Genomic DNA, 10,182 nt, shown 5'->3' with positions numbered 1-10,182 from the left:
CGCAGCCGCCCCGGGCCACCCCTGCAGCCAGCACACGGCTGCCAGCAGCCACCGCACAGCTGCCAACAGCCCGCTCCCCGTCACCCCCCAGCCCCTTCTGCATACATCTGCCGGGGGTGCTTTTTTGACTTCCCCCCTTTTGGCCTATGGGGAAAAGCCAGGGGGAAAACCTCCACAGTCAGGCCGACCTCCTGGAACTCGAGCTCGGCCTGGAGCCACCGGTTTGTCCCCTTCCCGGTTCTCAGGACCTGCATTGACACTCGGATCTTCCCCGGCAGCCGCAGCCCCCGCCGGCCCGGCCAGCCGGGTCCGCACCCCTGGGCAACGCCTGGAGCGTTTGGACTTTGTCGTTTTTTTCAAAGACTCATCTCTGCCAACTGCCGTGGGCTTCAGCGGGGGTGTCTGCTCCCCGCCTCCTGGGTGTCCTGCCCGGGCACATCGGAGGGTCAGCCTGGGTCTTGAGCCCCTACTGGTAGGTGCACTCTGAAGGCGCCCTCCGCAGCCGCCCAGGCCCACCCCTGCAGCCACCACACAGCTGCCAACAGCCCGCTCCCCGTCAACCCCCAGCCCCTCCGCATACATCTGCTGGGGGTGCTTTTTTGACTTCCCCCGTTTTGGCCTATGGGGAAATGCTAAGGGGAAAACCTCCAGAGTCAGGCCGACCTCCTGGAACTCCAACCCGGCCTCGAGCCACCGGTTTGTCCCCTTCCCGGTTCTCACGACATGCATCGACACTCGGCTCAGCCCCGGCAGCCGCAGCCCCCGCCGGCCCGGCCAGCCGGGGTCAACCGCCCTGGCCGGCGCCTGGAGCGTTTGGACTTTGTCATTTTTTCTCCAAGACTCGATTCTGGCACATGCCATGGACTTCAGCGGGGGCTGTTCCCCGCCTCCCGGGTGTCCTGCCCGGGCACATCGGAGGCTCAGGCAATGTCTTCAACCACCGCTGGCAGGTGCACTCAGGGGGCCCTCCGCAGCCGCCCAGGCCCACCCCTGCAGCCAGCACACGGCTGCCAGCAGCCACCACGCAGCTGCCAACAGCCCGCTCTCCGTCACCCCCCAGCCCCTTCTGCATACATCTGCTGGGGGTGCTTTTTTGACTTCCCCCCTTTTGGCCAATGGGAAAATGCCAAGGGGAAAACCTCCAGAGTCAGGCCGACCTCATGGAACTCCAACCCGGGCTGGAGCCACCGGTTTGTCCCCTTCCCGGTTCTCAGGACATGCATTGACACTCGGCTCAGCCCCGGCAGCCGCAGCTCCCGCCGGCCCGGCCAGCCGGGTCCGCCCCCCTGGCCTGCACGCCTGGAGCGTTTGGACTTTGTCATTTTCATGACTTGTCTCCTCAAACTTTGTTCGACCGCAAGGGGGTGTGCCGCGGTCCGTGCCCAGCCTCCAGGGGTTGCCCCCGGCCCCTGGAGCTGCCGGCACCCCCTCGCCCTCAACACTCTCTCCCCGTTGGGACTTTGAAACTTTTTCTGACCGTGCGAGCTTCGTCAAACGGCAAGGGGGCAAGCGGCGGGCTCTGCCCGGCCTCCTGGGGTCCTGCCCGGGGACATCGGAGGCTCAGCCAGGGTTTTGAGCCACCGCTGGCAGGTGCACTCAGGGGGCCCTCCGCAGCCGCCCATGCCCACCCCTGCAGCCAGCACACTGCTGCCAACAGCCCGCTCTCCATCACCCCCCAGCCCCTCTGCATACATCTGCTGGGGGTGCTTTTTTGACTTCCCCCATTGTGGCCAATGGGACAATGCCAAGGGGAAAACCTCCAGAGTCCTGCCGACCTCCTGGAACTCCAACCCGGCCTGGAGCCACCGGTTTGTCCCCTTCCCGGTTCTCAGGACATGCATTGACACTCGGCTCAGCCCCGGCAGCCGCAGCCCCCGCCAGCCCGGCCAGCCGGGTCCGCCCCCCTGGCCTGCACGCCTGGAGCGTTTGGACTTTGTCATTTTCATGACTTGTCTCCTCAAACTTTGTTCAACTGCAAGGGGGGCTGCCACGGCTGTTCCCCGCCCCCTGGGTGTCCTTCCCTGCAACACCGGAGGCTCAGGCAGGGTCTTGAGCAACTTCTGTTGGGTGCTCTCAGGGGGCCCCTCCGCACCCGCAGGCCCACCTCCAGGGCCTCCAGCCCGGCCCCAGTGGCAGCCAGCACCCCCTCGCCGTCAACCCTCTCTCCCCGTTGGGACTTTGAAACTTTTTCCGACCGTGCAAGCTTCGTCAAACGGCAAGGGGGCAAGCGGCGGTCTGTGCCCGGCCTCCTGGGCGTCCTGCCCGGGGACATCGGAGGCTCAGGCTGGGTCTTGAGCCACCACTGGTAGGTGCGCTTTGGGGGCCCTCCGCAGCCGCCCCGGGCCACCCCTGCAGCCAGCGCACTGCTGCCAACAGCCCGCTCCCCATCACCAGCCAGCCCCTTCTGCATACATCTGGCGGGGGTGCTTTTTTGACTTCCCCCATTTTGGCCTATGGGGAAAAGCCAGGGGGAAAACCTCCAGAGTCAGGCCGACCTCCTGGAACTCTAGCCCGGCCTGGAGCTACTGGTTTGTCCCCTTCCCGGTTCTCAGGACATGCATCGCCACTCGGCTCAGCCCCAGCCGCCGCAGCTCCCGCCGGCCCGGCCAGCCGGGTCCGTCCCCCTGGCCGGCGCCTGGAGGCGTTTGGACTTTGTCATTTTTTCTCAAAGACCCATCTCTGCCAACTGCCGTGGGCTTCAGCAGTGGCTGCCGCGGGCTGTGCACGGCCTCCTGGTGGGGTCCCGCCTGCCCTCGCAGGCAGCTAGGACAGGGTTCTCAGCAGGGGCTTGGATGCGCTCTCAGGGCGGCCTCCGCAGCCCCCCAAGGTGGCTTCGTACACCTCTCGAACGTGGCGCCCGGCCGCTCGGAGAGCGGGGTCTGCCCGGGCAGCCAGCCAGCCTGTTGGCCCCGCGGCCTGCACAGGCGGAGTGGGGACCCTCGCGCTCGATGACTCTGCTCCCAGGGAGGTGGCAGAGGGGCGGCCGCGGTGCTTTGACTTTGAGCGGTCCCCACTCCTCAGCACATTGAGAAATTGTCACTTTGTCAAGGACCGCACACCGCTCGTTCCCTTATATGCAAAAAAGGTGTTCGTCCTGACGTTTTGCGAGGCCTTATTTTACCGCCGTCGGCGCTATCAGGGGAAGCGGGCCCGCTCCTTCCGCCTTCCTGGAACCGTGCCTCGGCCCCGAGGGCCCAGGATTACCCTCATACCGGTTCTCACGACATGCATCGATACTCGGCTCAGCCCCGGCAGCCGCAGCTCCCGCCGGCCCGGCCAGCCGGGTACGCCCCCCTGGCCGGCACGCCTGGAGCGTTTGGACTTTGTCATTTTTCTCAAAGACTCATCTCTGCCAACTGCCGTGGGATTCAGCAGGGGCTGCCACGGCTGTTCCCCGCCTCCTGGGTTTCCTGCCCTGCAACACCGGAGGGTCAGGGGGGGGGGGGGTCTTGAGCAACTACTGGTAGGTGCAGCACCTCGGGGGCCCTCTGCAGCCAGCACACGGCTGCCAACAGCCCGCTCCCCATCACCCGCCAGCCCCTCTGCATACATCTGCCGGGGGTGCTTTTTTGACTTCCCCCATGTTGGCCTATGGGGAAAAGCCAGGGGGAAAACCTCCAGAGTCAGGCCGACCTCCTGGAACCCTAGCCCGGCCTGGAGCTACTGGTTTGCCCCCTTCCCGGTTCTCAGGACATGCCTTGACACTCGGCTCTTCCCCAGCCGCCGCAGCTCCCCTCGGCCCGGCCAGCCGGGTCCGCCCCCCTGACCGGCGCCTGGAGCGTTTGGACTTTGTCGTTTTTTTTCTCCAAGACTCATCTCTGCCAACTGCCAAGGACTTCAGCAGGGGCTGCCACCTGCTGTTCCCCGCCAATGGGTGTCCTGCCCTGCAACACCGGAGGCTCAGGCAGGGTCTTGAGCAACTGCTGGTAGGTGCTCTCAGGGGGCCCCTCCACACCCCCAGGCCCACCTCCAGGGCCTCCCTCCCGGCCCCTGGAGCAGCCAGCACCCCATCACCGTCAGCACTCTCTCCCCGTTGGGACTTTGAAACTTTTCTGACCGTGCAAGCTTCGTCAAACGGCAAGGGGGCAACCGGCGTTCTGTGCCCGGCCTCCTGGGGTCCTGCCCGGGCACATCGGAGGCTCAGCCTGGGTTTTCAGCCACCACGGGCAGGTGCACTCAGGGGGCCCTCCGCAGCCGCCCATGCACACCTCTGCAGCCAGCACACTGCTGCCAACAGACCGCTCCCCATCACCAGCCAGCCCCTCTGCATACATCTGCTGGGGGTGCTTTTTTGACTTCCCCCATTTTGGCCAATGGGAAAATGCCAGGGGGAAAACCTCCAGAGTCAGGCCGACCTCCTGGAACTGCCGCCCGGCCAGGAGCCTCCGGTTTGTCCCCTTCCCGGTTCTCAGGACATGCATCGCCACTCGGCTCAGCCCCAGCCGCCGCAGCTCCCGCCGGCCCGGCCAGCCGGGTCCGTCCCCCTGGCCGGCGCCTGGAGGCGTTTGGACTTTGTCATTTTTTTTCAAAGACTCATCTCTGCCAACTGCCCTGGGCTTCAGCAGTGGTTGCCGCGGGCTGTGCACGGCCTCCTGGTGGGGTCCCGCCTGCCCGCGCAGGCATCTAGGACAGGGTTCTCAGCAAGGGCTTGGAGGCGCTCTCAGGGGGGCCTCCGCAGGCCCCCAAGGTGGCTTCGCACACCTCTCGAACGTGGCGCCCGGCCGCTCGGAGAGCGGGGTCTCCCCGGGCAGCCAGCCAGCCTGTCGGCCCCGCGGCCTGGACAGGCGGAGTGGGGACACTCGCGCTCGACGACTCTGCTCCCGGGGAGGTGGCAGAGGGGCGGCCGCGGAGCTTTGACTTTGAGCGGTCCCCACTCCAGCACTCTGAGAAATAGTCACTTTGTCAAAGACGGCACACCGCTCGTTCCCTTATATGCAAAAAAGGTGTTCGTCCTGACGTTTTGCGAGGCCTTAATTTACCGCCGTCGGCGCTATCAGGGGAATCGGGCCCGCTCCTTCCGCCCTCCTGGAACCGTGCCTCGGCCCGGAGCGACCAGGATTACCCTCATACCGGTTCTCACGACATACATCGACACTCGGCTCAGCCCCGGCAGCCGCAGCTCCCACCGGCCCAGCCAGCCGGGTCCGCCACCCTGGCCGGCACGCCTGGAGCGTTTGGACTTTGTCATTTTCATGACTTGTCTCCTCAAACTTTGCTCGACCGCAAGGGGGGCTGCCGCAGTCCGTGCCCAGCCTCCAGGGGTTGCCCCCGGCCCCTGGAGCTGCCAGCACCCCCTCGCCGTCAACGCTCTCTCCCCGTTGGGACTTTGAAACTTTTCTGACCGCGCAAGCTTCGTCAAACGGCAAGGGGGGCAGCCGGCGTTCTGTGCCCGGCCTCCTGGGGTCCTGCCGGGGCACATCGGAGGCTCAGCCAGGGTGCTGAGCCACCACTGGCAGGTGCACTCAGGGGGCCCTCCGCAGACGCCCATGCACACCTCTGCAGCCAGCACACTGCTGCCAACAGCCCGCTCCCCATCACCAGCCAGCCCCTCTGCATACTATATCTGGCGGGGGTGCTTTTTTGACTTCCCCCCTTTTGGCCTATGGGAAAATGCTAAGGGGAAAACCTCCACAGTCAGGCCGACCTCCTGGAACTCCAACCCGGCCTGGAGCCACCGGTTTGTCCCCTTCCCGGTTCTCAGGACCTGCATTGACACTCGGATCTTCCCCGGCAGCCGCAGCCCCCGCCAGCCAGGCCAGCCGTGTCCGCCCCCCTGGCCGGCACGCCTGGAGCGTTTGGACTTTGTCATTTTCATGACTTGTCTCCTCAAACTTTGTTCAACTGCAAGGGGGGCTGCCCCGGCTGTTCCCCGCCTCCTGGGTGTCCTTCCCTGCAACACCGGAGGCTCAGGCAGGGTCTTGACCCACGACTGTTGGGTGCTCATAGGGGGCCCCTCCACACCCCCAGGCCCACCTCCAGGGGCTCCCCCCGGCCCCTGGAGCGGCCAGCGCCCCCTCGCCGTCAACACTCTCTCCCCGTTGGGACTTTGAAACTTTTTCCGACCGTGCAAGCTTCGTCAAACGGCAAAGGGGGCAAGCGGCGGTCTGTGCCCGGCCTCCTGGGGTCCTGCCCGGGCACATCGGAGGCTCAGCCTGGGTCTTGAGCCACCACTGGTAGGTGCACTCAGGGGGCCCTCCGCAGCCACCCAGGCCCATCCCTGCAGCCAGCACACTGCTGCCAACAGCCCGCTCCCCATCACCCGCCAGCCCCTCTGCATACATCTGCCGGGGGTGCTTTTTTGACTTCCCCCGTTTTGGCCTATGGGGAAAAGCCAGGGGGAAAACCTCCAGAGTCAGGCCGACCTCCTGGAACTCGAGCTCGGCCTGGAGCCACCGGTTCGTCCCCTTCCCGGTTCTCAGGACATGCATCGACACTCGGCTCAGCCCCGGCAGCCGCAGTCCCCGCCAGGCGGCCAGCCAGGTCCGCCCCCCTGGCCGGCGCCTGGAGCGTTCGGACTTTGTCATTTTCATGACTTGTCTCCTCAAACATTGTCCGACTGCAAGGGGGGCGGCCGCGGTCCATGCCCAGCCTCCAGGGGTTCCCCCCGGCCCCTGGAGCAGCCAGCACCCCCTCGCCGTCAACCCTCTCTCCCCGTTGGGACTTTGAAACTTTTTCCGACCGTGCAAGCTTCGTCAAACGGCAAAGGGGGCAAGCGGCGGTCTGTGCCCGGCCTCCTGGGGTCCTGCCCGGGGACATCGGAGGCTCAGCCAGGGTGTTGAGCCACTACTGGTAGGTGCACTCAGGGGGCCCTCCGCAGCCGCCCCGGGCCACCCCTGCAGCCAGCACACACCGCTGCCAACAGCCCGCTCTCCGTCACCAGCCAGCCCCGTCCGCGCACATCTGCCGGGGGTGCTTTTTTTGAGACACACTGTCACTTTGTCAAAGACCGCACACCGCTCGTTCCCTTATACCCCGACAAGGTGTTCGTGCTGACGTTTTGCGAGGCCTTATTTTACCGCCGTCGGCGCTATCAGGGGAAACAGGCCCGCTCCTTCCGCCTTCGTGGAACCGGGGCTCGGCCCGGAGCGACCAGGATTACCCTCATACCGGTTCTCACGACATGCATTGACACTCGGCTCAGCCCCGGCAGCCGCAGCTCCCGCCGGCCCAGCCAGCCGGGTCCGCCGCCCTGGCCGGCACGCCTGGAGCGTTTGGACTTTGTCGTTTTTTCTCCAAGACTCATCTCTGCCAACGACTATAGCATGGGCTGCCACCTGCTGTTCCCCGCCAATGGGTGTCCTGACCTGCAACACCGGAGGCTCAGGCGGGGTCTTGAGCAACGGCTGATAGGTGCACTCAGGGGGCCCTCTGCAGCCGCCCAGGGCCACCCCTGCAGCCACCACACAGCTGCCAACAGCCCGCTCTCCGTCACCCCCCAGCCCCTCTGCATACATCTGCTGGGGGTGCTTTTTTGACTTCCCCCATTTTGGCCAATGGGAAAATGCCAGGGGGAAAGCCTCCAGAGTCATGCCGACCTCGTGGAACTCCAACCCGGCCTGGAGCTACTGGTTTGTCCCCTTCCCGGTTCTCAGGACCTGCATCGACACTCGGCTCAGCCCCGGCAGCCGCGGCCCCCGCCGGCCCGGCCAGCCGGTTCCGCCCCCCTGGCCGGCGCCTGGAGCGTTTGGACTTTGTCATTTTTTCCCCCAAGACTCGCCTCTGCCAACTGCCAAGGACTTCAGCAGGGGCTGCCACGGCTGTTCCCCGCCTCCTGGGGTTCATGCCCGGGCACACCGGAGGCTCAGGCAGGGTCTTGAGCAACTACTGTTGGGTGCTCTCAGGGGGGCCCCTCCACACCCCCAGGCCGACCTCCAGGGGCTGCCCCCGGCCCCTGGAGCAGCCAGCACCCCCTCGCCGTCAACACTCTCTCCCCGTTGGGACTTTGAAACTTTTCTGACCGTGCAAGCTTCATTGGACGGCAAGGGGGTGACCTGCGGGCTCTACCCGGCCTCCTGGGGTCCTGCCCGGGGACATCGGAGGCTCAGCCTGGGTCTTGAGCTACTGCTGGTAGGTGCACTCAGGGGGCCCTCTTCAGCCGCCCAGGGCCACCCCTGCAGCCACCAGACAGCTGCCAACAGCCCGCTCTCTGTCACCCCCCAGCCCCTCTGCATACATCTGCTGGGGGTGCTTTTTTGGCTCCCCCCGTTTTGGCCTATGGGGAAAAGCCAGGGGGAAAACCTCCAGAGTCAGGCCGATCCCCTGGAACTCCAACCCGGCCTGGAGCCACCGGTTTGTCCCCTTCCCGGTTCTCAGGACATGCATTGACACTCGGCTCAGCCCCGGCAGCCGCAGCCCCCGCCGGCCCGGCCACCCGGGTCCGCCACCCTGCCCGGCGCCTGGAGCGTTTGGACTTTGTCGTTTTTTCTCCAAGACTCGCCTCTGGCACATGCCATGGACCTCAGCGGGGGCTGCTCCCCGCCTCCCGGGTGTCCTGCCCGGGCACATCGGAGGCTCAGCCAGGGTCTTGGGCCCCTACTGGTAGGTGCACTTTGGGGGCCCTCCGCAGCCGCCCAGGCCCACCACTGCAGCCACCACACAGCTGCCAACAGCCCGCTCTCCATCACCCACCAGCCCATTGCATACATCTGCTGGGGGTGCTTTTTTGCCTCCCCCCGTTTTGGCCTATGGGGAAAAGCCAGGGGGAAAACCTCCAGAGTCAGGCCGACCTCCTGGAACTCCAACCCGGACTGGAGCCACCGGTCTGTCCCCTTCCCGGTTCTCAGGACATGCATTGACACTCGGCTCAGCCCCGGCAGCCGCAGCTCCCGCCGGCCCGGCCAGCCAGGTCCGCCCCCCTGGCCGGCACGCCTGGAGCGTTTGGACTTTGTCATTTTTTCTCCAAGACTCGCCTCTGGCACATGCCGTGGACTTCAGCGGGGGCTGCTCCCCGCCTCCTGGGTGTCCTGCCCGGGGAACTTCGGAGGCTCAGCCTGGGTCTTGGGCCCCTACTTGTAGGTGCACTTTGGGGGCCCTCCGCAGCCGCCCAGGCCCACCCCTGCAGCCGCCACACAGCTGCCAACAGCCCGCTCTCCATCACCCCCCAGCCCATTGCACACATCTGCCGGGGGTGCTTTTTTGACTTCCCCCATTTTGGCCTAAGGGGAAAGGCCGGGGGGAAAACCTCCAGAGTCAGGCCGACCTCCTGGAACTCCGGCCCAGCCTGGAGCTACTGGTTTGTCCCCTTCCCGGTTCTCAGGACCTTCATCGACACTCGGCTCTTCCCCAGCCGCCGCAGCTCCCGTCGGCCCGGCCAGCCGGGTCCGCCCCCCTGGCCGACACGCCTGGAGCGTTTGGACTTTGTCATTTTCATGACTTGTCTCCTCAAACTTTGTCCGACTGCAAGGGGGGCTGCCACGGCTGTTCCCCGCCTCCTGGGTGTCCTTCCCTGCAACACCAGAGGCTCAGGCAGGGTCTTGAGCAACTTCTGTTGGGTGCTATCAGGGGGCCCCTCCACACCCCCAGGCCCACCTCCAGGCGCTCCCCCCGGGCCCTGGAGCAGCCAGCACCCCCTCGCCGTCAACACTCTCTCCCCGTTGGGACTTTGAAACTTTTCCCGACCGTGCAAGCTTCGTCAAACGGCAAGGGGGCAACCGGTGTTCTGTGCCCGGCCTCCTGGGGTCCTGCCCGGGCACATCGGAGGCTCAGCTTGGGTTTTCAGCCACCACGGGCAGGTGCACACAGGGGGCCCTCCGCAGCCGCCCATGCACACCTCTGCAGTCAGCACACTGCTGCCAACAGCCAGCTCCCCATCACCCGCCAGCCCTTCTGCATACATCTGCTGGGGGTGCTTTTTTGACTTCCCCCATTTTGGCCAATGGGAATATGCCAGGGGGAAAACCTCCAGAGTCAGGCCGACCTCCTGGAACTGCCGCCCGGCCTGGAGCCTCCGGTTTGTCCCCTTCCCGGTTCTCAGGACATGCATTGACACTCGGCTCAGCCCCGGCAGCCGCAGCCCCCGCCGGCCCGGCCAGCCGGGTCCGCACCCCTGGCCGGCACGCCTGGAGCGTTTGGACTTTGTCATTTTCACGACTTGTCTCCTCAGACATTGTCCGACTGCAAGGGGGGCTGCCGCGGTCCGTGCCCAGCCTCCAGGGGTTGCCCCCGGCCCCTGGAGCAGCCAGC

The sequence above is a fragment of the Eleutherodactylus coqui genome, unplaced genomic scaffold (assembly GCF_035609145.1).
Source record: "Eleutherodactylus coqui strain aEleCoq1 unplaced genomic scaffold, aEleCoq1.hap1 HAP1_SCAFFOLD_341, whole genome shotgun sequence".
NCBI lineage: Eukaryota > Metazoa > Chordata > Amphibia > Anura > Eleutherodactylidae > Eleutherodactylus > Eleutherodactylus coqui.
Note: the sequence above shows the minus strand (reverse complement) of the source record.